Source organism: Corapipo altera, unplaced genomic scaffold (assembly GCF_003945725.1).
Source record: "Corapipo altera isolate COAL_440 unplaced genomic scaffold, ASM394572v1 57, whole genome shotgun sequence".
In the NCBI taxonomy this organism is placed as follows: Eukaryota; Metazoa; Chordata; class Aves; order Passeriformes; family Pipridae; genus Corapipo; species Corapipo altera.
This window is the reverse complement of record NW_020884905.1, coordinates 9,214,517-9,241,461: the sequence shown is the minus strand read 5'-3', so window position 1 is coordinate 9,241,461 and position 26,945 is coordinate 9,214,517. Positions and strand designations below refer to the sequence as shown.

The window sequence follows — 26,945 nt, the reverse complement described above, 5'->3', positions numbered from 1 at the left end:
CCACAGATCCATTTCCCAAGAGAGTGCTGGAAAATGGCTTTGTTGGCTCATTTAAAATTAGCTTGGGTACAGCAGTTATGAATATACTGTGCAGAAAATTGTGCACTGAATTATAAGCAAATAGGTTGCTATGATTTGATGCTATTTTAATAGCTGGTGATTAACCAAATGAATGCTATTTGGTCTGGCCTGATTTGCCAAATGGTTCCTCTCTCCTACCATCCAGGCAGTTGTAAAGTAGGGCCCCTTACAACCATGCACTATTACCATATTAAACTCCAATAAAATATTTTTTTAGAGGAGTAGTAGCATACTGTGGGATATATAGTTACTTCTATCAATTCCAACATTGATCTTCTTGAGCCAACTAAAGGCATTTTCTAGTAATCTGTAATTCAGGGTTTGTCTTTGAAATTAAGTTAAGGTCCTTGGGGGTCTTCTTCATTAGCAACATGGGGTATTTCAAACAAACATATGCTTAAGATCTCCCATTCACTCCAAATCAAAAGCATCAGCTGAAACCAATCCACAATAACATGCTTTTATCTAGCTTGGACAAACCTCTTCCTTGCCTCAGTTATCAAGAACAGGTCACCCAATGAAGCCAAGAGTTTGCACATACTCCTGTAACGTCTTGGTTTTCAGCTGGAGGACTGCTGAGTGTTTGGGGATTTTTATTCCTAAATTAATTGAAACTGAACACATACAAAGGACAATGAACTACTAATGTTAAACTAGAAGTAGAATAGGAATTCCTCATTTCTAGTCCACTCTAAAACAGGGTTTTTTTGTGTCCATCATTGGTGTGGGCAGAAATCCTCTCCCAGGCACCCCCATGCTCATGGCAGTGTTGGTGCCCCTGAGATGTTCATCCTTGCTCTCCAAAGGAGTTTGCTCCAAGATGATGTGTTTGAGAGCTGTCAGGCCTCAGATCAGGTGGGGTAAATGAGCTTAGCAAAGACGCTGCTGCCCAGCCCAGCCCAGCCCAGCAGCAAAGCTTCTGCATTTCAATAATGACAGCTACAGCAGAGCTTGTCCTGCCTTGTATTAACAAACTGGGGACATGCATTACTGAGTCCACTTTATAGTTTTATGGCTAAGTCTTGTTTATCTATATTACTTGGAATTTTGCCTTTTTGTTATTTTTTCACATGGGTTATTTTTATGAGAGGACAGTAATTGGCACCTCAGTGCTGACAGAAGTATGTCTCAGGTGTACAGGGCCAATGCCTCGTTGTGTCCCCTCAGGGTGCATTAATTAGCACTGCTGCACTGGCTCCTATCGCTGCCCAGTTCTAGCTAATGCCAGAGGTTAAACTGTCCCCTGACTGTGTCACTAATTTAGAGTCTGAATAGCACTTCATATGCACAATGCACATTAGTATTGCTCTTATCAGGGTGCTGATACAGAAACAATGAATTTCTGAGTGATATTTTGGAGGTTTGTCTTTCCTCCAGCATTAGTTTTCTTCTACTTTGCCTTTCTTTTAACTAGCCATTTGCTCTGTACCACACCTCAACAAAAAATAGATAAAGAAAAATATTAACATTTAATGTAAAGATTTCCACTTCTTTGAAATATGGATTAAAAAAAAAAAGGATGTTTAAAAGAGTTTCTTATTCAGTAATTTTCATGCTTCTCAGTTGAATGTCTCCAAGTCCTCAAGTGCTCAGACCCCATGTAAATAATGCCTTAGCATTTGTACTGTTCTCTGTAGACAGTTGGGCATGGCATCTTCTTGTGTACCTTAAAAAAACCTGCAGGTTGAAATGCTTTGCTGAATTGCACAAAACAGCAAAGCAATTTTTGTCCCTTTTTTATGAAATATGAAATGGAGACATGGAAAGTTTTCATGTCAATGTTATCAGAAGATTTCCCAAATTGTGGCGGCTTCTACCTTTTGGGACTGAATGACAGAGGCACCAACTTCTTCTGCTCCTATGGCTGGACAATGCTTCCTTCTTTCCCAGACAAGCCCCATTCTTGCCTTATCGGAAAAATTTGCATTTCATTTCTCCATTACACAAGATAACTGCGTTGTGTGGCTGCATAAAGAGGGACTTTGTCCCCTCACCAAAGGCAGGCAAATAACCAGCTATTGAAATTTAAAAGGAAAGGAATAACATGACGAAATGCCACATTGCTGGAATGCTTCTGCTCACGAGTGTGCCTGCACAGATGGAGCAGAGCCTTGTCACCAGTGACCTTGCTCGCTCTTCCGCACCAGTTGCATTTTTCCAAGTTCCTTACTCCTGCTGCAGCTCTGGACCTTCCCTTCTCTGCGGTATTGCAACTTGCCAGCACACATCTCTGAAAGGGAAGCCTTGAGCAAATAATTTAAAAGGAAACAAAACATATCAGAGAGGACAATTATATCACGTTGATGTGCCAAATCAAGCCATCTCTGTGTTGCTGTAGCATGATTGTATCACCTGCCCTGCAATGACTGGCAATTTCAGCTGCCTCATCATCTCAGACAGATGCTCCAGTGCTACCAAACCACAACGTTGAATCACCTGGTCCCCTCCATCAGTAAAATCAGCCAATTATAACAGGATTTTTTTAATGTAATCTTTGTAAGAAATTGGGATAACTATTTCATGATTTTTGAATCAATTGAATCGATGTGCAGTAAACACAAATCCAAATAACAAACCAGATTGGAAGAGACACAGACTATTGGGAGTTTAGTGACATCTCCCAAAATTTCAGGTGCAGTAGCTAAGCGAGCTATTGTGACCTGCACTGGCAGAAGAGACACAGTGGATGAGCTGGCCAAGGTGTGAGAGCACTGAGCAGCTCAGGATATATTTTCTGCTTATTAGCACATACTGATGCTTCTGCTGCCTCAATGTTATCTATGTTGGCATTTGCAGCCTCACTTGACTCACTCTAGTATGACACATTACGGCTTGCACCAATAAATCCTTTTGATCCAGCTCTATTCTCATGTGTGCCCTCTCCCTTCTCTTCCATCATGCTCAAGTGTCTGGGATCTGTGTTTGGCACTGATAGCAAGCCTAGATGACATTTCTTCCTGTTGGGTTGCAGCAGGGTAAGGCTGAGATGCCATCACAGAGGGGTTTGTGACAAGCCCTCAGACCTGAGAGCACAGTGCAGAGGAAGGGGATGCAGCCCGTGACCCCATCAGCACTGGCACGCTCCAGTGCTGCTGAGCCACCGTTCATAATCACCTGTGCTCACCAGGGCACTTCCAGGGCTGCTTTATATCCCTGTGTTCTGCCTCACCTCTGGCAGGGAGCAATGAATACAAATAGCTAGGGATACATAGGTTGAACAGCCTTACAGCAGGAGAGCATCTGCACGGGGAGCTCAGCACTCAGCCCCCTGTGCCCTGCCCAGCGAGGCAGGAGAGACGACATCTCTCACCAAGTCCCCCATATGCCTCATTTTTGCTCCAAGAGCCTCTTTAAAAGTCAGATTAAAAAGCAGCAAGCTCGGAGAATTATTCTGAAACATCAAGCCCTTTCTTAACCAGGTAAACTACTTCAGCCTGCAGCATAATCAGAGGCCATAGGATCACACAAATTGTAATTAACTTGCTGAAGTGGGTCAGGACTGTGTGTATTGCAGTGCAGGGGTACTCTGGCTTTAATGATTTCAAATATTTTGAGAAGCAAACTGAAAACACTTAGTCAAATTAAGTGTTTTCTTTAAGCTGTCAGCATTGCAAGCACTGCCAAGATGAACAGGATAAATTGGATTAGATGAAGTCTATATGCTTCGAATCCTAATGGCAAAGGATCCAAAATGTAAAGTAGTGCACAAAGGCAAAGCAAATATTATATATTGTCTGTAAAGCAGCAGATCTCAATTTACTGATTAGCCAAATAGTTTGAAAATAGCATGACTCATCTCCAGAGCAGCCGAGTGTTGCTGCTGGCTCCCATGCAACCCAGTTGGTGAGTGTGAAAGTCTCTGCCTGCTAAATGATGGGTCTTACAACTGGGGAAACAGCACAATTTTGATTCTACTCAAGATAAGTCCTGTCACTGCAGTCTGGCCCCAAACAATTCAGGCTTAAATACAGACTGAAGAATTATAATGCAGGTGGTTATTTAGGTTAAATATGAAAGTGAAATCATGTTACACAAGGTACCCACATGAGTCTTGGGCCAATGGTTATCTGCAGGCAGGGATGCAGCAATCAGGTTATGAACTGGGACAGCAGTAGGAGCTAGCAGAGGTGGAGGAAGAGCTTCATCAAAACAGCCGCTGCACTTGTCCCTGTGTCAGAGACAGAGCAAAGGAGCCTGCACAAGAACCATGGCCTAGAGAGGAGCAGAGAGCACCAGTCCAGAAATCACACTCAGGCAGAACACACAAACTGATATGAGAGCTGGAAACAGGGCTAGAAACTATCGTGTTGGGGGGGTTCATTCAGGTTGGAGGGATAATCACAGCCAAGGTTTTGAAGGGGCCACACAGAAATCTGATTGTCCCCTTCTGTACCCTCCAGTCATCAACACTCAGGGCATAAAGCCCCTTTAACAGACTATGCTCCAATTTTGAAGTTTCTTGCCTCTCTTTGAGAGCTACTTGCAATACTTTTCCTCTACTGAATGGAAACTATCCTTTAATTGCTGGCCTGAATTCTCCATTGGTGGTTTCAATCTGTTTGGTTTGGTGACAGTACTGCCTATTAGCCTAAATAATTTAGACTTTATTTACCCCCCAACCCAAATTATTCCATGATTCTATGTCCTCATGATGTCTGCCCAGTGCTCTGCAACAGGTAGCACTTAATTCATGCTGGAAATTCATGATTGATTGGAGATATGAGCACTAAGCACCTCAGAGTTAAGGCTAAAGGGTCTCCTTTAGCCTTGCTTACCCCAGCGCATTACTCTCATCCATAGTTCCTAAAATAAAGCAGAAAAAAAACTGGCCAATGTCTTGGAAAATTAAAGCCAATGGCAAAATATGGAATAAACCCCAAATAAGCCATTTACTTCAGCCATATGAACACAAATATCAAACAAGAGTATCTAAAACATCAACAAATTATGATAAGTAGCTAAAACACAGAAGTTGTCATCACCATGTCTGGACAGAATTTTGACAAGTCCTCAGATAAATCTTCTCCATCTCCCTTTTCCACGCTATGTTGGTATTTTGAACAGAAATTCTCAAGTCAAAAGACACACATCAATTTTTAGTTCTAGCAAAAAAAATAAAACCAAACTAGACATACAAAGCAGATGCTTTTCGCTCAAGCTTTTTTACATAAAAATCTATTCTCTCATCACAAAGTTGGTTCGAAAATTTTCTGAAGAGTTCTAAACAGTAGCAGTAAAAATGGTTCCCAGTGGAGACTACAGGTGCATGATGCATCTGTTCCTCTGACAGTGTACAAATCCTTTAAAAATAATAAAAGGCTTCTGTTTAGCTAGGGAGTGCCACCAAGCATTAGAGAGGGATCAGCTTCAAAGTTCAGCTTTAAAAATGTACTGTATTAAAATAAGAAATATCAGTTATGTAAGGAAAGATGTTTGCATGGAGGATTCAGTCCTGTAAATTGAGCATGTCTCAGTGCTGTACCAAAGTGACTTTTTGTCATGCCCCACATAAACTGCATCTTTAGGAAAATAATAATAAAAAACATTAAGAAAACCAAAGGGATCTTATAGAATACATTTTAGAGGATCCAAGAGGGAAAGACTTAGCTCCCACAAATGCTCGATGCAGCTGATCTCAAGGTAGATATATATTATTGAAGAGCAGTTAAGAGACATCCACTTACAGAAGACCTAGCAATGATCTAAGTTTGATAATAAGTTTGATATCTGTACTACAGCAGAGTAGTTGCTGTGATAGAGAACTGAATGATAACAGGTCTGGCATGGAGATATCTTCAAAAACATCTCCAAAATACCAACAAACAAGTTGTTTCTTTTTATCTCCCCTGTATAATGAATGCATTTTACAAGATGATTGTCTTTTACTATGTTTTCTTTTCTCCAAGCATGCATGAGAAGAGGAGCAGGGAGAGACTGTGTCATGTTCCCCTGTGTATTTTAGCACAAAGTAAAGTCAGGGAAGTTGTATAGCAAAGAAATTGCCCAGAAAAATGTAACATTCAAAAAAATGGCACCACACAAGACAGAAGGATAATTGGACGACCTGCATTGAAGGAGTTTATTCCAGGTAATTCAGTGCAGTAGAGGGGTCTAGGGTGCAGGATCAGAAATCTAAATGGTTTGAAATCACTTCCCAAAACAGACTATTTAGTATTTGATTAGGATATCTGTGCAATAAGTTACAATGTTATGTCATTGCACAGTTGTGTGTGTTCCAGGCCAACAAAACCAAGGTGAACAAATGCAACCACCTGACCCCCAGACATGAGCACTTCTGCAACACAAGCTACTGAATTATAAGTCTCAGAATAAAAAAATACTCATTATATTTTTAAATTACTTTCTGAGACTACTAAATGCTGTGTTTGTGGTAATGAACAAGGAAGAAACAGGAGCAACATTTAAAAAGAGTGGCTTGTATTCTGATTTTCCTTTCTAAATAAGTGCCAAAACTGACAACTGAAATTAAGACAATATTTCATTCAACTTATTTTAATAAATTTTTAAAACTAGTATTAAAACAGTACCTTTAGGCTAAACTTTTATAGAAAGACCGGCTATTGAATAGGATGATGTGACCAAAAATACTGGTCTTTGAAGGGATAAAAATCAGCTTTTGAAAACCATAGCTGCTTCTGCAGCTGCAGGGAGGACATTTTCTTGGTGTCAATTTATATTTCATTTCCTTTATCTCAATAGCCGATTCATTCAAGTTCAGACACTGATGAGGAGTTGAGATGCAGGAATGTTTTTTGCTCTCTTGCAAATGATCAGAGCAGACCAGCATTAAAGCACAATCCACTACATCTAAATCCTCAAGGGACAAATGGTGAAAAAACATCAGATTGATTAACTCAGGGCATTTTTCCTTTGTCAATAATTTATCAAGTTTTGAAGTACAAGATACTTACCTTTATTTTCCGATACATCCAGCAAACTTCACACAGCCTGAACTGGCAAATAAAATGCCTTCATAAAGCATGTGGTTCGTGATTTTACTTGAATTACAATTTTCATCCAAAGCACTTTGTCATGAATCACAAATTAAAAACATCATCACAGTAATTGGAAAGATCAAGCAGCATATGCTGAGATGACGCAGGGCAAACAGGGACAGGTAGAAGTCTTGATGACAATGGGGAGGCAACAGAGGCTCTGCAGCTTTCACAGGTCCCAGTGATTTAAGTCACACCCCTTTGTTCAATGCCATTTGGTTGAGCTGGAATGTAAGCCTTTTTGAGCAAAGTATGAGATGACTTATTAAAAGGAATCTATTGCCTCCGAGTATCTTCTCTACAGATCTAGACAGCTTCTTAATTTGTATTAAATTACATTATTACGTGTATATGCAGCGCTTTACCCACCTGTTTCTCACAAACAAGTACCAAATGTCCTGTCCTGCTGGTGAAAGCTAAGACTGAACCTCTCCCAAGCAGAACGAACTCTGTGCTGCAAATGCAGAACAAGTTTTAAAACATACTATTTACATCAAAATCAAGACACCTGACAATTTAAATAATATTTGATTCAACAAATTTTTGTAAGTAAGGAAGGAAAAAAAAAGAGCTAATGAGGGTTCACACATTGCCAGTCAGATGAAGTCTATCCTACCAGTATGGACATGTGGGACCTGTGTTAGAAACAAGTCCTCTCAACTGGTACCCCTAAAGAGACACCATATTTAGAGTCATTTATACTCACAGACCTTTATTTGATTATCATGGTCAATCGATCAGTACCTCTTTGTATCTCTCTGGCGTAAAAATGCCTGTCAGAAAGTAGACAGCACATTAATTTTGCATTATTAAACATGTTCACCTGTGGTTTCTAGTCATGATCAATTTTATTTTCAGTCATGTTGGATTTTATTAGCAAATCTTTTTTCCTCATCAGCCAAGATAAAGATATTGTGCCATCAAGTGAAAGTCAACTTTCCAGAGAGAATTCCAGTTTTTCTTTACATTTTCAAGGTTCACAGATAGCTAGAAAATTAAATAGTTCGGGAGAAGACCAAAGCATTCAGCCAAAGCATTTCATTGGACTTGAAATTTAGCTGTTGAATGCTTATGTTGCTGTTTACAAGTCTGATCAGTCCATAGTCATCATGGAATACCATGGCTATGAACTTTCACCAGGAAAAAGAAGGCTTGTAATGAAATCAGTGGAGACGCAGCTTCACCAGCTGCCTGAGCCCACAGAGAAGAATGTGAACACAAACCATCCACAGAAATACATTCAAAAGAGTAATGTTTCCATTATCACCAAAACTTATCTTCTATATTCCTGCTGTGAAATAGATTTTTGCATGAGCTGGAATTGTTCCCTACCACAGTCCCTGTTCCCCATGTCCCCAGCTGGCACACTGGAGCATGGACCACTTTCTGATTCTACAGATGATATCCTAGTTATAAATAGCATTAATTAAAGAATTAGAGTCATGGTATGCAACAAGGCATCACTGATTACCCTGGTCTTGCATGGTCTGCTCAGAGCAAAACCTCCCCTGAATAACTTCCAATACAACCTCTAAGAAGAGGCGCAGTAAAAAACCAGCAAGATGACAGGGTTTATGGGAACAGAGCAGACATTTCTCTGGATGTAGATATTTCCAAAAGGACTGTACTTAGAGAAAATAATAAGGAATGGCAAAAGAAAACCTGTTTAATCTACATGCTAACTACCAGTCCTGCAAAGGCTTAGAGTGATGGTTCACTTCTATAAATGGGGCTTTTCAAATTGCTGCGTTCTGCCCCAAATCCTGCAGCCAGCCATTCCTGCTGGCAGGTTTCCAGCAGCCTCCAAGTAGAGAAGGGTCTGGATTTTACTACTGACTAGTCACCAGTTGAAGCTTGGGCCATATGAATGGGGCCCCTCTGACAGCCTTATTAACACAAATGATTTTTATTCTGCATGCCTGGGTAAGCCGTGGGCACATGCCTGCAAGATCAAAGCCTTGGTCATTAATAACTTGGGCAATCGTTTCACCTAGAAGCCACACTCTGTCTACGCAGAAATCTTTCCGGGAATCTGGTAAAAAGATTGATGAAAATTAAACATCTACTTAGTGAAGCTGAAGTAACCAATATATGATTAATACTTTCCAATTATATTTCAGTACAGTACATTGCTGAGTTTGTTATTACCTGCACTCTTAACACTCCATCTGCAGTGTTAAATCCATCTGTTGCTGAAAATATGACTATATCTTCAAGGGTTTCTGAATCATCGTGCTGGTACCTTTTAACATAATTATAATGAAGAGTGATATTCATTATCCAGCGGAAATTAGAAACCTATAAATATGAGGGGAGGGGAGCAAGGGAAGAGCTGAGGTCCTGCATTGCCCACTGTCTCAATTGATCATGTTGGCTGCTCCCACTTGAAATATTTCTCTGGGCTCTGGATTTAGCACCAGCAGTCCCACTGGTTTCACTGGTGTTTCACTAACGCCTACCATGGGACCTGGTCCCTCAGCTTCATTCTGCCAGATGGAGGTGGGCAAAAGAAGTGGTTTAATGACTGACATCCACATCAGGGTATGGAGACAGCACAAACCTAGACTGTGCACCATGGCCAAAGCTTCTGGTGGAGCAGGACACCAAACCCTGGGAATTCCTCACCTGTACGAGGAGTAATGGTGTCCTTATCACATGGGTTGTTGCCAGCTGAGATGGCAAGAAAAAAGTTCCAGTCGTTTCTACCTTTGAGAAGGATTTAAAGCAGAGGGTGCTATTTCTAAACACTCAGATATATTGTCCAAATAAATATATCATATTTTTAAACGTATATCTTAGATGTTTAAGAACCCCCTCTTTAATACAGCAACAGCTGGTTTAAATGTGCCTCCAGGTAACAGAAGGGAAAGCTTATGCCACAGTCTTCCTTGAATTCTCCACCTCCTTCCCTGTGCCTTCATAGGATCCAACCTCCCAAAATCATGAGGCTCCTTTTTAAAACATTTTTTTTTTAAAATACAAATTTTCAGACACCATTACACAGTTACGGATAAGATATAGGCTTCACTTTTCCCCCCAAATCCCAAAGCAGTGGGTCTATTTTTGAGACTCTGGGTAATAATCAGCTGCGGAGAACTTTAAAGAAAGAACCCAAATAAATTAGCTGATTTTAAAAGCCTGCAAACAAAGATCCTTCACCTTGGCAAGTCCATGCAGATCAATGAAATTGGACAGAGGAAGTTTATTAACTAGAAAAAACTTTCAGATCCTCATGGGAATGTGAAGGAGTGGTTTATTTTGCTGCATCCAGAGGAACCCTACCAGGATCCAACCCTTCCACCTACAAACCTGCCTGCATTTGGGCCTGGAAGAGGTTCTCTGATACTCAGCAGGTGTGTCTGTGCTTTTGGAATAGGAGGAATCTTCCTCCCCCTGCAGATTTAAAAGCTTGAAATGTGTGTCAGCTGATCCAAAGGCTCTGCCAGTCCCTATTTTAGAGTTTAACAGGACTGCCTGGAATCTAAGTGGCACAAGTAACCATTTCCAGTCCTCTGATGAAAAGCTTGTGCTTAAAAGGCTGTGGAGTTCCAACTTGCAAGACTAAATTTGGGTGAAAGAACACTCATACTACCAAGTGAGATGTTTTCATCCTGCCACCACGATCAAAGCAGTGAGTAGAAAACCAGCTTAATGATATATTTCTTCACACCATACTGATGGTAAAACGCAGCCCGTTCCATTGAGTAAAATCTCCCTTGGCCTCTAACTCCAGCGGGGACGAAAACCTTTCTAATCTGCCTGCTCCAGGAAGGTTTTATGCTCCTACAACCAGTATCCTCTGTGAGATAAAGAGGATAGTGTAGGGCCCTTAGGAAACCACAAACTGTCCATGGGGCATAAGCTTACGAAGAACATTCTCTCTTTCTTAGGAGAAATTCCTGCCTGCTGGTATGAAAGATGGACAAAAAATAGAAGAAAGATGAGGCTATCTGTCTGTCCAAGGCTGTTGACTGAGAAGCAAAGCTGCTGTGCCTTCTCAACAACATAAGGGGACAGAGGTGCTTTCCCCTTTGACATTAAAACAAGGGCTAAGTGGGATGTTTTCCCACTGTGGTGTTTTTTGAGGCTCATAGAATCAAGCTTTCTCATATTTGAAAGAAATCCACAGGGTTAATAGCCAGAGGCACGCAGCTAAAGTGTAAGTTTGAGAAAGACAAGAACAAGATGAACCAAAAAGAAAACACTGTAGATGAGTTGCAATATTTCCACAGAAAAGAAAATGGGCTCGGAGTTTTAAAAATATCCTTTAGAAAAAAAAGCATAGCAATTAAAGCTACTGAGCTGACTGAAGAAGCTTCAGCATTGCTTTCCTCTTACTAAGCTTTTATTGCTTTCTTTGGAATATAATTGGTGATAATTTTCTACTTAGAGTCTGACACAAACCTTACAAGTTACCAGAGCTACTTGAAAAAAATTGGATAGGTTTAGCTTTATTTCTCTCCATAAACAATTTTCTATTGGAAGTAGTGAAGTCTCTTGCATGCTTCCAAGACTTCAACTGCCTATTATTATTTCCCAAATAATCCTTCCCTATGGTTGCATGTTCTTCACTACAAGTAACTCACTTCTTTTCTGCTCTCTTACTGTTCTAGACAAATTGTTCTTAGGGCAGAGTTTAACCATTTAGCAGAAGAATATAGTCTTAAGCATTATAAGCTTTACACAACACACTCAAAATTCACCCTGCACAAATATTCATTTAATACTAGCAGGAATTTTGCTGATCCCCCTAACCTACCTGGGATTTTAATATTTGCTAAAATACTTAACAAAGATTGCACGCACACATACAAACCCCAGGTGGAATAAATTTGATGAATAATTCTCGTTTGTGGAGAAAATGCTTGCCTGGCTCTTTTCAAGGAATGTAAGCACCTTGAACAAGCTTTATGCTCTGACTTTAGCAGGGACTTACTTACTAAATGGTACAACAAAAGAACATTTAAAACTATAGGAAGAAGTCAGGCAATAAATGTGTGGAACCAGCTGCAGGGCATATAATACAACAAAGGAATCGACAAACCTGGATTTTTCAAGCAATGTCATGGAAAGAACTCACCAAGGTAGAAAACGCTCCATAGAGGGAACTTTCCTGTCAGATGGGTTGAAGTGCTGGCAGGGAACAGAAACACCAGTGTTGTGTACAGCTCACAATTTTCATTTTCGAGTGAATGAAATGAGATGTGAGGTTTGACTGGTTTGGCACAGAAACTGCAAATCTCTTACTCTGAAGAATCAGAAGTGAGCACACTCTACCATAGGGAACACACACCCAGGAGCTTGAGCAGGTCTTGGAAATCCGTTGTCCATTATCAAAAAGGCTTACATGCTGGAAAGTAATGGTGTCCATACAGGACAAATTTCAGTGAAACACTAAGAAAATCACTGATTTTGGCCCCCTTTTCAAGAATCATAGAGAAGATCTCAAGTATCTGCACTAATAGGGAACATTGTTCTCTACCGTGAGGCTGCACAATGTTCAACTCCCCCTTAAAACAGTGGGAAATGGGAATTGGAAGGTGATCCCAGACTTCTGCCTATGCTTTAAATTCTACTTTTGTGCTCATTTGGTGTATTTAATGTAAAAATTTAGATTTCAATAAGCATCATTTGTTGTCATGCCTCATCTGTTTATGAAAGCAGAGCTTTTCAAACATGATAATAATTGCAAATGATGTCAAATGCTTTCCTTGTTTACCTGAAAGATGTCAAGAATAGCAGGACTTGTTTTGCTTTGTGGGTTTTTAGGCTGTAAAAATTAGCTTACCCACACTGTAAAAATTAGTAAGAGGGAAAAATAAATGTTAGATCTTTTCCCTATCACCTTATAAAGTGTAATTCAGCTCGACAGTTTCATATGTACACAGGAGAAGTGAGAGAAACAAAGCACTAACAGCACACGAGTTGATTGTCTGGAGATTGGGCCTCTGGAGAGTAGAGCTGATGCCTAGTGATGGTGCAAGTTTCTTTAACAACAGGTTGTGTAGTTCCAGGCTCCCTCTGGCTCATGTAACACAAGGAATCAGTCTTAAAGATGGCTGAAAAATATGGAGATCCAGCATATGGTATCTGACCACTGACTGATCCCACTCTGTCGGTACCAGCTCAACTCTCAGCTCATCAGTTCATAAAAATTCTATTTTGATGTTGTTTTTTTCCAGTGTCTTAATATTTCTATTCATTTTCTATATTTGTTTAAGTGTTGCAAAGAAGCAAATTCAAGCAGCATACCTAAAGAAAAGAAGAAAAATAAAAAGTCAATTGGTCTTCCTGCTTTTGCTTTCACCTGTTTTAATACTGGTGAAAATCCAGAGCAACTCTGTTGATTTTAATCAAGTCATTCATGTAAAACAGGAACTGGACATAAGAAACACTGTGTTATTACAGATGAGCAGCTCCAGCCATCTCATTCCTGCACAATTTCCTATTATGCAATAATGTACATGGCTTTCATAATATTATGAATGCTATGTCATTTAAAAAAAAAAGCGCCATACTTATTTGAGCATCAAAGATTAGATAAATATCAGATAAAATGAATTTAAATGAATCCTGAAGAATCTCGTCTCCAAAATGTCAGCTGTAGACAAGGCTGTAGAAGAGATCCCTTTGCAAACACACTGACAAAGAGATTTCTTAAAAATACAAGGTCCGTCACAGATCATTGTAGCAGCCATTTGCTGCTTTTCTCTTATTACTCTTTTATTAATTCCAGCCCAAGGGAACCCTGTTCATCACACCAGGGGAGCAATAGCAGTGCATTGTCAGTTCTGTAGACAACTTACCCCTGATCCCCAAACATTTGTCATAGAATCATGGAATTGTTTAAGTTGGAAAAGGTCTTTAAGATCATCAAGTCCAGCCATGAACTCAGCACTGCCAAAGCAACCACTAGTCATTCCATTATTGAGCTGTACCAGGGACTGTCACCTCCCCAGGCTGCCACACCTGCTTGGCCCATCTGCAGTGGATTCCTTGATAATCCCACCAGCACTCCTTGGCTTGGTGGTTTTAGTGAGAGTATAATAATCACTTGAAAAAAACCCCATAAATAAAACATCAACATAGGTGTTTCAGCAAGAACCATCTTCTCTTTAGCAAGCTTGAAGTTGACACTGCTCACCAGGAGTGGCAGGTTGTCATCTATTGATGGGATGGCAACAGAAATCCATTACCTAACAGGAAACCAGTGTCTAATGCTTTGCCTTCCATCAAATATTATTAAAACCAATCCTTGCTTGTGTCTCTCATCGTGCTGGAAATAGGCAACTGCATCCTCAATGTTTTCAAACTTGAGGTTTTTGCCTCCTGTTATATAAATGCAGAAAGGAAGTTACCATGTGCTCTTTCTATCAACACAAATTACCAATAACATTTTCAGATTTAAGCAGAAGAGACACACGTCTTCTGTTCACCGTGTAAAGGCTGGATCCACTTAAAACCAACAGGAGCCTTTTCGTTCACTTCAGTGAACTTTAGATCACGTTCCAAAGAAGTGACATTATTATTTTTTCACCCTCAAATATACATTGGGCTGTTAGTAACCAGCCTGAAGTCTGAAGACTTTCACTGCAGAAATTCCAAAAGATGTGAAAATATGGGGGTTTTTTCAGAAGAACATCTAATAATTTTTCTAGGATGCATGCAGAAGAATCAAACGCTGCTTAGGAAGATTATGAGGATAAGTTTTACAAGAGAAATAATGCTTGTATTTTGTAGGCATTGTATTGCATCCCACAGTTCAGGTCACATCTGACACAACATACACTGCCTGCACTGTGATCCTTCCATGTTGGGAATGGATCACCAGGAACCGGACAGGATTCAGGCTATTGTCAGCAGCCTGTAGAGTATCACAGAATCATTAAGGTTGGAAAGGACCTGCAAGATCTTCAAGTCCAACCTTCAACCAAGTATCCCCACACCACTAAACCATATCACAAAGTGTCACATCTCGTTTTTTAAACACTTCCAGGGATGGTGACTCCACCACTTCCCTGGGGAGCCTGTTTCAATGCTTGACCACTCTTTCAGTGAAGAAATTTTTCCTAATATCCAACCCGAACCTTCCCTGGCACAACTTGAGGTCCTTTCCCCTTGTCCTATGTATTCTACATAACAGGGCATGGGCATTCTACAGTATATATACACCTGTATATAACAACTGCAGACTGATGATAAGGATTTACGCTGCTCTTCACAAAGAGCTACACAACAAAATACAAGGTGCCCAACCTTCTTGTATCCAATTTAAGAGGTTGATTTGGGGAAGGGAGGTTTTATAATGTTTATTTGATCCTGGAGGAACTATCCTGTTACCACACCAATAAATTTTGAGTCAAATACCACAATATTTTCCTGTATCAAGGGAATTGTCATGGCAGCAGGTAACGAAGAGTGACAGCTTTCTTCATGCAACCAGGCTGCTTGCTGTGTGCCAGGTCTGCATGAGCCTTGTGTCCTTCCAAACCAATATGTAAACCAGGAAATTTGACCTTTGGAGTAGAAACATAATTCAAAACCAGAAAGAAACAAAAAAATGTGTGCAAACAACCCTCAAACTGGCGAATTTAAAAACATATATGTTTTTTTCCTTTTTAATCACCTATATTGTGAGTAGGAAAAGGAACTAGATTAGAGTAACAGTAAAGCACTGAACTATTCCCCTTCTCTCCCAACCCAAAACCTTCTCCAAGTACATTCTCATCTTAAATTTAAGCAGAACGTATATACTGTCATCAAAAATACACTTAAAAGAAGTACTGCTGTGTGTAGTACTACCTTTGGAGTACTCTTAGCAGAACAGACTTTAAGGAAAGGCTTAGCAAAAGTTTCCAGGAAGATGTATGTGCATCTTGATGAAATATCCACTGGATTTTTGTTATCCCAACACCATAAAAATCATCATTTTGTAACAGCCTGACTACCCAATCACATTCTTTGGGAGTACATAAGCAGGCTAAAAGACCTCGAGATCACAGTGCATCTTTCTGTTCTCACTATGGATGTTGAAATTCTCTTCACTCGTGGAAATGTTGCCAGATTTTTTTTTGCAAAGTCATCAAAGAATGCAGAGTTTCTTAAAATAAAAGCCACCAAAAGAAGTCCAGAAAAGTGCCTCATATTTACAGGTTCTACACATACAAGAGTCTCCAGAATCACACTTGAATTTTTCAGATCTTAAAGATTATTTGGGTATCTAAATTCCTTTTTTGCTTAGAGGAGCTGAATGTAAAAATACTTTGAAGGATGGGCCTTTAACAGTGTGTGAGAACTGTAACTTCAGTGATGCAGTTTGACAGAGCAGCAACACTGCAGGTACAAGTGAGAACAAGCCAGACCCACTGTCATTTACCTCCCAAAATTCCAGATATTTCAATACTTAAAAACCTGTGAACAATAAAGTGTCTTTAAACCCTTTTTTGTCAGAGGCCTTCTGCTTTTATCCTTCAGCAGTCTGAAGGTTTGACTATTGCTAAGGACATCTCATTTGCAGTGAGGTAACTCCACAAGAAGAATTAGTGCCAACAGAGAAGGACCATGCCCAAGGTACATTTTTAAAAATCAGACTTCAAAGAACCACAACTCCACTGTCCCAAATGTACCTGCATTAACATGCATTCAAAAGCACCGTGAGCTCACACACTGAAGCAAGATCACATATAACCCTTCAAACCCATGTTCCATCCAACCTTGGGAGCTTCGGTCTTCACACTTCTTTTTTTTGAAAAATGGGCTGCAAGAGGAGAACTGCTCAGGAACACATTATCAGTTGCTTGAAACTCAGCCTAGCAAAACAAGCAAAACAAACACTCCCTGAAAGATTAATGCAGCATTTGCTGACTGGCAAGCTTGCTTTGGATGTAGTACAGCAGTCCTGATTGCAGACAGCCCGGCTCCATGACTTCATAGACCTGTCTCTTGGCATGAGACATGTCAGGAGGCAGGTACCAATTCCCAGATCATAGAGATCCTGCCGAGTGAAGGATGTCTTGGTTTGTGCACAGCTCTCCAAATGGGTGAACTGTCCCTGTAGCAGGGGTTTAGCAATATGAAACATTATTTTTTACTTCAGTGTTTTTACATCTTCAGCATCTTGAACCGTGGCAGTAAGTGCACAAGGATAAGCTGATGAGCTTCTAAGCTGAAATAGAGACAAATGCAGCTTCATGTTGTGTTTGTAGTATCTCCCTTTATCGGGACATAAGTCCAAACATTTTCTGTTTACAAATAAGAAAGCCCGGGAATCTTTTGCATACATATTAGCAAGGGCATGGGAATTCCCAAAGGCGGGTGAGTGCACACGCGTGGGTGTGTGTATATATAGACATCAAGCAACTCTTAGATGCATCAACAAGTTACTGGGATAGTGCTAAAGAATTAACAGTTAAACACAACAATTATCTTCTAAGCTTTGCCTCAGACAGTCAATAATCTTGTCCCAACTGATGTGGCTGGCAAACTTCCCATTCAAAAGGGCAGGATTCTCCTTTAGCCTCTTGAACAACTGCACAAAGAAGGGTGATACATAGGCTAGCAGAGATGCATAGAGCAACTCGAGAATTAATTTCTCAGATTTTGGCACTTGTTTTTTATTAGATATGTCAGTTAAATGTAGAAAGACATGGTGTGATTGAAAAGCCCCTGAAAACTTCAAAAGCCCAGTTTGCACTCATTCATCCAGCTTGGATTCTGAATGGAAAAGATGCATACACCCTCCACAGGGGAGACAACACACAGGGTGTTAAAAATCCACAAACATAACTTGTTTGTGTGCAAAACTGGCCATAGATACTTCTGATGAAGGCCCAGCTAGCAGACAAAAATCCTCCACATTAGCAAGCTACCACTCCTCTACTTTTTAGAAATAAAATTACTTTAATTCAGATTTTTCAAATCAATCCCCTTTCCTTCTGCTTGATTTTTTCAGATTTTCAGGTAAATGCTCATCTTCCTCTACCACTATTTGACCTAAAGCAGCAAGAATGTCCCCAAAGCCATGATCCATGCAGGTAGCCTGTACAGTAAACAAAGGCTGAGATGTTTCTGCCCTCCTCTGTCAGACGTGCCAAGCAATTCATGGAATTCCAGAGGCATTTGTCCAACGGGAGGAATACTTGACTCCAGCTTCCTGATCTGTACGTGAGGAACAAGTATTTCTATGATAGTCTCCAGTTCAGTAAACCTGAAAGCAGAGGATTTATTACATACAGGATCAAGAAGCCTTTCCTTTGATCATTTATACAGTGATCTGTGAATGAATGCATTCAGAACCCAGCTCCAGCACACTCTGAAATATTCATGGACTCAGCCAAGAACAATATCCTTAATCCTTATTGGAGAGCAGATCCTCTGCTGGGGAATGGCACAAGGAAACCTGGTTGACTTCAGTGGGAAAACAATAGTTTACGCAAGCTAAGAATGTTACGTTTTTGCACACTGAGATCTTCTTTGTAAACAGTGCTTTAATACCCATCTGTAAGCCAGATAATAAACACTTCAGATAAATCACGGGGAGGTTTAGAGAGTCCTATGCGCTCTCTCAAGCTTTCAGTTGAAGAGTAGAGGCCAGAAGTCAACACTGATTACACCTCAGCAGCAACTAACCATGATAAATATCAAAGTCAAACACTTTGGGTCCATTTCTTTAAGCTCTCTGTTGTGTTTCTGAAGAGCTCTCTTAAGACCTCTGCATATTTTATTCTATGGTACTTACGTACTTACACCCCATGCTCGAGTAGGGCTGGATGTACCCACTGAGGCTTGAAACATCAGGTAGGACTGCCAGAATATTTCTTTCTCCTGTAAATCAAACAGACAGTTCCATAGTGCCCACAGCCAGGTTTCCCCATGATCCAGCCCCTCATTCAGCCATAGCTTGTCCCAGAACTAGGACAGCACCTGCAAGTTTTTGGCACTTTGAAAGGAATTGTTCATACAGCCCAAGCACTTGTGGGTTTAAGTTGTAGGAAAGTCCCAGTCAATTAGAATTAGCCAAGGACATCAATGTTTGTTGAGGAGTTTTCTTTCACACTTGGCTAAGGTGTGGTTCTGAAATGTTCTCGTAATAGCTACCACAATTAACAGCTGAGGTTATTCAGAAGGACATAAAAAATGAGGTAGCAGACAACTTTCAAGAGAGGTGAGCCTTTCAAAACCACAGATGACACAAAAAGGCAAGGACAATAATCACCTCCAACTCAGTATTAAAACACAGGAGGCGGCACTCCCTTAAAAAACAATTCTTCATTGATTCAACCTAACTTACTGGGCTTAAAATTTAAGTCACATTATCACCGAGCTCCCACCAGTAAGTCTCAGTCTCACACCATCTTCTTCCAAAAAATGGTCAGCCATTCATTGACAGTATACTTAACTTCTTAGTGACAATCAAACTTTTTGTTAAGATAAATGGTACAAACAAGCTGGTAAAGAAAAAACCCATCATTATTTTACCAGCCAAATCCTACAGTGTTGACTCAGGAGGCACCTGAAATTTTGCTTACATAAGTACTGGATGCTTGAGCTCATGTTAAAACAGTCTCAACAACATTTTAAGTTTTAATAGAATAACTTTCATGTTATAACTTCATTCAATCATTTATGCAGCAATAATTTAAGATAGGAAATAAAGAGGAAAAAATTGCCTTTGTACAAGTTATTCTATTAAGGACTGGAATATTAATGTTATTGGATACATGAAACCCTGTGCAACCATGGAAACCATTGCACAGGATCCAGTCAGCCTCCAAAGCTGAGCTGTGGCCTATGGTTGCTATGAGAGGATATAGCACACACCCCTCAGCAGTTCTTGTTAGAAAGTTCTATTGTGCATTTGTCTACACTTCATCTCAGCATAAAGCTATTTGTGGAACAGAGGTTAAGGAGAGGGTTCTGAAATCTGAAAACATACCTTTCAGATTAATCTAGGAAATCAGATGCTGTTTTGCAACAGTTGGGGCTTATTTGTGACAATTTAACTGATGTCTTCCCTTGCTCTGAAAAGATAAAAAAGGGTATAATGAATTTGACTTGGAGAAGTTAGGGATTATTTTATATTCCTGGAACATATTAGTTTCCTTTCCAAACTCATCCTCAACCCACTCTTACTACAGACCACCTGGAGAAATTGGTGATAAAGAAACACTCCCCCTAGATTCTGCTCTTTTTAAAAAAAATTAAATTGCAAAATTTGAAGGAAAAATATAAACAGAAATCTTCTGAAACACAGTAAACTCAAACCTGTAGCTATCATTTAATCTATTATCTTTTCTAATTGCGAGAACAATTACACTAGGAACAATTGCACGGCAAATAAAAATGTCTCAACATACCATAAAAAAGCCTGAAAATCAAACAGAAGTTTCCTGAAAGGTTTATGAACTCTCATTTGAGAGAATGACATCTGCTAGCAGGGTGGGTTGGGAAAAAAAATTTCCTGTGAAAAACATGGAACTTACCTAAACCAATACTTGCACTTTTGTTTAAAATGAGTTATTAAGTCTTCAAAGGCAGTGATCTCTGCACCAGCTCCTCTGGCAACAGCTCTCCCCACACCAATTTTCCATGCCCAATGCGCTATCCTCAAACCACCCCATCCCTCTTGGCATAAGAATGATCCCATATCCAAAGCATTCATTTTCCAATTTTCTGTGTCACTGTCTCATTTAAAACCTCTCTTCCTACCTTGCAGGACCCACTTTCTTTGGGAAGATCGAGCTGTAGTTCGGTCTCCGTATCGAACACCATCTGTCCCCTCTCTGTGCTGATGCCTGTTCCCCAAGAGAAATTTTGCTGTTTCTACATATGCAAGATGCACCAGAAATACCAGAATATCCTACTTGAGAAGACTGAGCAGAGCTTTGATCCTCTGAGCCCAGGTGCATCCTTTACTGTGGTTGAAGTGCTCAGTGGATGACAGGCTAACGCTTCAGTGTTCGCGTCTGGGAGTCAAGAAACAGAGCAGCCTTTCTGCTCAAGGAAGGCTTGGAATTGCTTCCAGCTTTACTGCTCTCAGAAGGAGTTTTATTCATATTTCATTTTAAAGTCTATAAAAAATTGACACAGTTTCCTCCAAGCTGTTGCGGGTGCATCTTGCTCCGTGTCATTCGGCGGCCCGGTGGCCACTGTTGAGCAGCTCGCAGGTGTTGCAGGGTGTTAGATCAGTGTAGGTCAGCAGTTCACCTGACAAGCGTTCAACAGATGGAGATCACTCCCCTGGCACCCAGACAGGCTGAGGTCGCTCTGCACAGAGAGGAACACGCTCCAGAGAAGAAATACTCTACAATAAAATCAGAGGAGTCAGAAGCTGCTTACTTGAAGGTGTTCAAAACCATACACACAGCACCAAAAATGCTTATTCAGTTGTGACAGTAACCAAAAATCACATAAAATTCATAAATTCTTAACTTACATAGCAGATGGCAGAGCATCCTTCTTCCCTCACTTTTGTTTAGTGGACAGTTATTTTGGAAGACTCAAGCTTTGTGCTCCAAGGACAGTGCAAGACTCATATGTCCTTCACAAGAGGCCAAAGTGGTCTAAATCTATTTTGCATCACTTATGTCAAGCCTGGTTCACAGAGAGTGGTGCCACATCCATGGAGGATGTCACATCTCCTTGGAAAGTGTTCTCTAAAATTCCTCAGTACCTCCTTCTTCATGTATGACTTTTCCAAGTGTGATCCTGATGCCTGCATCCTACTCCTGCATCACACTCTGCTCTTATCAAGTGAAACCAATGGTGCTTAAAAGCTTTCATAAAAATACTTTTGGAAAAGCCTACATGAGAATTACCAGGTAAATGCTCAGCTCCTGATTTACAAAGGGTAGCAAATCCTGCACCTTGAGCACTTGCCTTTAACTTACAAAATATTCTTAGGAAAAGCAGAAGTTGCGAATGTGCAGAAGGCAGCAGGGAGAATGTCAAGTTTGGTACCCTGGCTCTAACATCAGTACAATCATGACCCTGTTTTGGGCACATCACTGTTGTCATCTCCAAGGATCCAGATTAAAGGGCTACCAGAAATTATGAATCCAGCCATCCATGATTGGTTTATCCGATCTGTTAGCTTTGGGATAATCAACACCATAATCCTCACTTTAAGCCAAACACAAAATCAGTCAGGTATCTCATGGATTGTAAGGATCAGCAAGGATCCCTCTGCTCTTTCAGGATCAGCATTATTTCAGAGACAGTTCAGCTGAAGCTTCTGTTTGCAGCACGTTTGCAGCTATAGCCTTAAGATTTCAGAGTGTGAATTACTGTGGTGACATGCTGAAGCAGAGAGAAATGGCAATGACCTGCAAGATACTGTTTGTAAGTGTGTTAACCCATTCATACCCACAGACATGAGCATTTCTCATGGCTAAAAGCAAACTGTACTAGACATCCTGCTTTAAGCAAGTCTCTGGAATTTTGGCCCATTGACATATGCAAGGAAAAATACTTTAAAGTCATAAAAATCAGAGACATAAAATTTAAACCAAGGGCTATTTTTAATATTTGCATATTTTTAGTAGTAGAGCCTTTCTCCTACTTTCTACTCAAACCATGTAACACACAAAACTGAGTAGCTCTCAAAAACTGCATTTGTCTACATTGCAGTTACCCATATTTTCCCCAAGATGATACCACTCAAAAACCAATTGAGAAACTTCCGTGTTTGGGGTTAGAACAAGCCTCAGCACTTCTACATTAGTGCTCCAGCAATATGGGGACCTGTCCTTGCTTTCTGATTTACTCACTAAAGTACCGCAGACTACCTCACAGAAGCTGAATAAATCTCAATTCTGGATGGCAAGATCTCCACTCTATTGAAGTCAAAGTGACTTTCCCCTATTAGATACAAATTGAAAGAGGATTTAATCTGCTTCCAGCATTAGGCTTTTGCATCTAGTTGGGATTTGGTTGTGCATTTTCATTTTAATGTCTAAATTCTAACATTCTTAAGAATCATGGCTGTTCCAAACTTCAGATCAGTAAGTAGGTATGAGAATTGCTAGATCTGACCTAGGTTTAAGTAACCCAAATTCTTGTCCCTACTATGTCCTATACCTATCCTTAGATCCTCAGAGCTGTGTAGGTAATATGGAATATTAGTCACAGTAACTTAGAATTTAGGCCGACACAATCTTGCCTATAGAGCATCTTATAAATGTGATATATTTATGTGTGATTGATGTAATATATAAAACACATTAGCTCTTACAGTATTTAATAAATGCTGAGAGCTAGCAATATCAAGACAGATTTATGATTTCCCCCAAGCTTTGTTTTAGCAGTGATAATCAAAAAAGACTGCTTGATTTAGATCATTTAACTGAATTTTTGTTCCGTGTGCACTTAATGTATATTTTAGTATATTTTTTCTTACTTTTAGCAAAATTGTATAGGTGCAGACACACACACAAATCAAAAAGTTGCCTGACTGCTTATTGCATCTTTTTAGGAACATGTTGGTATATCTCTATTCTAGAGAACATTTCACAGTTCAGTGATAGAAAATAGTTTGCACTTCATTTATGCATGTACTAATTTTAGATTAAGCAGGACCACATAAATCCTCCTGAAAAATGATGCAATTAAGTCAGACCTATTTGTAAAAAGGACAACATGTGGCTGTAATTATAATGGCAAAGCATTCAGTAACACTTACTAGTGTTATTGGTGCGCTGACTTATTACTGTGCTAAGAGGAGTTTGTGCAACATGCTGAGTAAGTCTTTACAGGAATAAATCTTAATATTTCCCCAAAAGCCACTAAAAACAATCCTCTGTTGCATTTCTGATCAACTTCCACAGTGATTTGCTTTTTCAAAACGGTCACTTTTGGTGTAAGCAAAGCAGTAAGAGTATTCTGTGCCACTGCCACTGCTATGGTGGGAGTAACTAGTTACTCAATTAGGTTTCTTCCAGAGTAAAACTGTTGTCCAGGAGTTCATATGCACCAAAGTTCTCAAATATATGTTTCAGGTGACCAATAATCCATAAAGATGCATAATGCTCATATTTCATGATGCCATTGCAGTTTAAATGAGGATTTAGATTCCTCAGTGCATTTCTAAACCCTTGGCAGTCCCACAAGAGCAATTGTGGCCTTCACCAACACAACCTGTGATAAAAACTGGCTATGCACCCCTGTGTCCCTGTCCATGACCACAAAGACTATCCCACCATGATGCAAAGTAAGGCAACGAGCTAAGTTTAAGACCATTTTTTGCTGTTTATATTCAAACTTAATTCTCCATCTGCACCTCAGCTGTAAAAATCCGCACTGTTCTGTGAACATCCCTGCTTTATGCTGCCCATAAGTCACACTTTCCCTTGTGGTGACTGATACACAAGAAGGATTTTGCACTCTTGAGATGCCTATGAGGACGAACAGGACAGACAGAAGTGTCCTAGGAAGGAGAACTGGTCCAATCCATCTAGGATGTTCCCCAGGATATGGAACAGCAGTGATCCAAGTCTCTAATTTTCACATTCAGCAAAATCCACTGCAAGCTCAGCTCCACAAAGTGTGTACTGAAGGTGAGTCTGGGCTCAAACACAGGCTCAGGTCCATATTCAAAGTGCAATACATACATACCAACTGCCCTGTACAGGGCTTTTCACACAGTTGTCGTTCTACCACCTCCTTCACAGTGAAATGTTCATGTGCTCTAGGTTTGGAAAGAGAAGTGGACACCTCAGAACCCAATGCCACCAGGTAGGCCAGTGATGATAAGGCTCTTTCCAGCTCAGCCATGGAAGTCTGGCTGCCACATGCAAGAGGGATTTAATTTATTGTTAATATTTCACTGTCAAATTTTTCTTACTGATGCTGTGGATGATAATCCAGAAGAATGATAAAGCTTTGCCAATTACCTGTGGAGCATTTAAAGGTAAAAAAATAAATGAATGTACTTTTTTTTACTTTGAATCCCCACTCCTTCTGATTTGCTGCTTTGTTCTCCAACATAACAGGAAAAGCTTATTTTCATAGTTGCATGCCTTCCCCTAAACTAGATCAGAAAATCCCTCTCATTTCCAAAGGGCTCATTTCCTTCAGAATTAAGACACTGAGTCAGTTGATTCTTCAGTTCCAGTGACCTTTCTTCTCCTATTAGCTGGGGGGCTTGGTTCTTTCACAGGAGAGCACGTAATATAAACATAATCAGCCCTTTCACATCGTGTAGCTCTGCTGCAGCAGGAACTTCCTTACTTTGAGATTTAACTTTTTTCTGATACACTCCAGCTAAAGTAAGATCAATCCATAAAAAGGCAAAAAATATGAAAGGATCTTAAAGACTAACATTCATTAAAACATCACTAAAAGTGCACCTGTGTCTTGTCATTTCAAAATTAATACAAGGCAAGGTATGTGATCCCTTTTGGTAATTAATTCAGCCCTCTCAGATTCCCCTTTCCCCTCATGTTAATTAGCACAGAAAATCCTCACCCAGACAAACAGACAAAATAGCCACAGGACTACCTTGTGGAGCAACACACTTGCAGGAGGAGAAAGGGCGAAGCTCTGCCTTGGTAATTTAAACACCTGAGTGCCTGAAGCATGCAGGTGTGAGGGAAATGCTGCAGAAGTGATGCAAGCATTTAAAAATGCCATCACAGTTTGCCTGAAAATTCAAAATCCTCATTAGTCATATGAATAATTTATCAGCTGCCCCACAAGGCAGGGAAGGGACACTTTTGTTGTGTACTCAACTAGCAATGAGGTCAGTTACCACCAAAAAGAGAAGGGAGAAGCAAAATGTTTCTGAAAAATGGAAATTTGCTCTCAAAGTGTGGTCATTCCTTGCCAGAACTTTTACAGAGGTATCATAAAGAGACCAGTCATGGAGGCACAGGGTATCCCTTCCAAGTACTGCTCAAAGCAGTTAATGCACTTTAAAGAATTGCAGTGACTTTAATCCACCTCTTATTTGGTTTAAATAACAGGTATGGTGTGTGTGCAAAATTAAAAAAAAAAATTAAAAAAAATCCGGTATTAGTAGTTAAACATTCTCAAAAATAGATTTGAAATTAGCTTGAGGAAGTTTGAAAGTACTGTAAGGAATAAATGCTGCTTTTAATCTTTCAAAGCTCAAACTGTAGCATTCCTGTTATCTTCTCCTGCCAACTGTAAGCAGTGTACGGGTCTTTAGGCACCCAGCAGCGTTTCTTGGAAGGGCAATGAAAGAGGGAATGGCAAAAGCCTGCCAAAAGGAAAATCAAAGCCATACCTGCAAGCTGCAATACAGTTCTAGGAATCCCCTCAGACTTTTCCTTTTCATGTGTTTGAAACTGAAACTTTTAAAAATGCTGGCGTGGTTCCTTAAAATAATTTTTACTTCTGAAAAACCTAAACAACTTGGAGGGAAAGGAGAGAGAAAGAAAGAGGGAAGAAAGATGGGGTTAAATAACAAAGAAAAAGGGGGGGGGAAAGGGAAGAAGTGGCATTGGATGCAATTGGATTGTCCCAAAGCAGCCTCTTCAGAGGAAAAGAGCCCTAAAATGCAGGAAATCTGTCTAACCCTTTAACTATTCCCACTCAAGCTGCCCTGAAGTCACAGATGTTACTGATTCAGTTAGATAGCAATTCCAAGCTCCCAAAACAGATTCCAAGTGAGAAAATAGGAAAAGTCCTTGGTTGCTATTAGATACGCATTCTGAAGTAAAAAGAAGTATGGGCAGGGAAGAATTTGTGGCCTGGATTAGAGGTTCCATGGTAATTAAAGAGCAATGACAAATGGGGTCTCGGCTGACCTATTGAACAGGAAGCCGCAGGGTTGGGAGCTCAGGCTGCAGCGAAAATTCCTAAGGAAATGTGTCAGGGTTTTTTTCCTGC

The 26,945-nt window shown here is 40.1% G+C and overlaps 1 long non-coding RNA gene across 3 annotated transcripts; it reads right to left on the bottom strand.

The window, feature by feature from the left end:
* Positions 1 to 7,807: 7,807 nt before the first annotated feature.
* Positions 7,808 to 21,289, bottom strand: LOC113951171. 3 transcript variants are annotated; one of them, XR_003529070.1, is made up of 5 exons: positions 20,805 to 21,289; positions 20,032 to 20,116; positions 18,835 to 18,920; positions 9,246 to 13,349; positions 7,808 to 7,870 (listed from the first exon to the last, which is right to left on the bottom strand). It is a non-coding gene; the product is annotated as an uncharacterized LOC113951171 (long non-coding RNA). The 3 variants fall into 3 exon arrangements; XR_003529069.1 differs by having other exon boundaries at positions 7,814 to 13,349; XR_003529071.1 differs by lacking the exon at positions 18,835 to 18,920 and having other exon boundaries at positions 7,814 to 13,349.
* Positions 21,290 to 26,945: the final 5,656 nt, after the last annotated feature.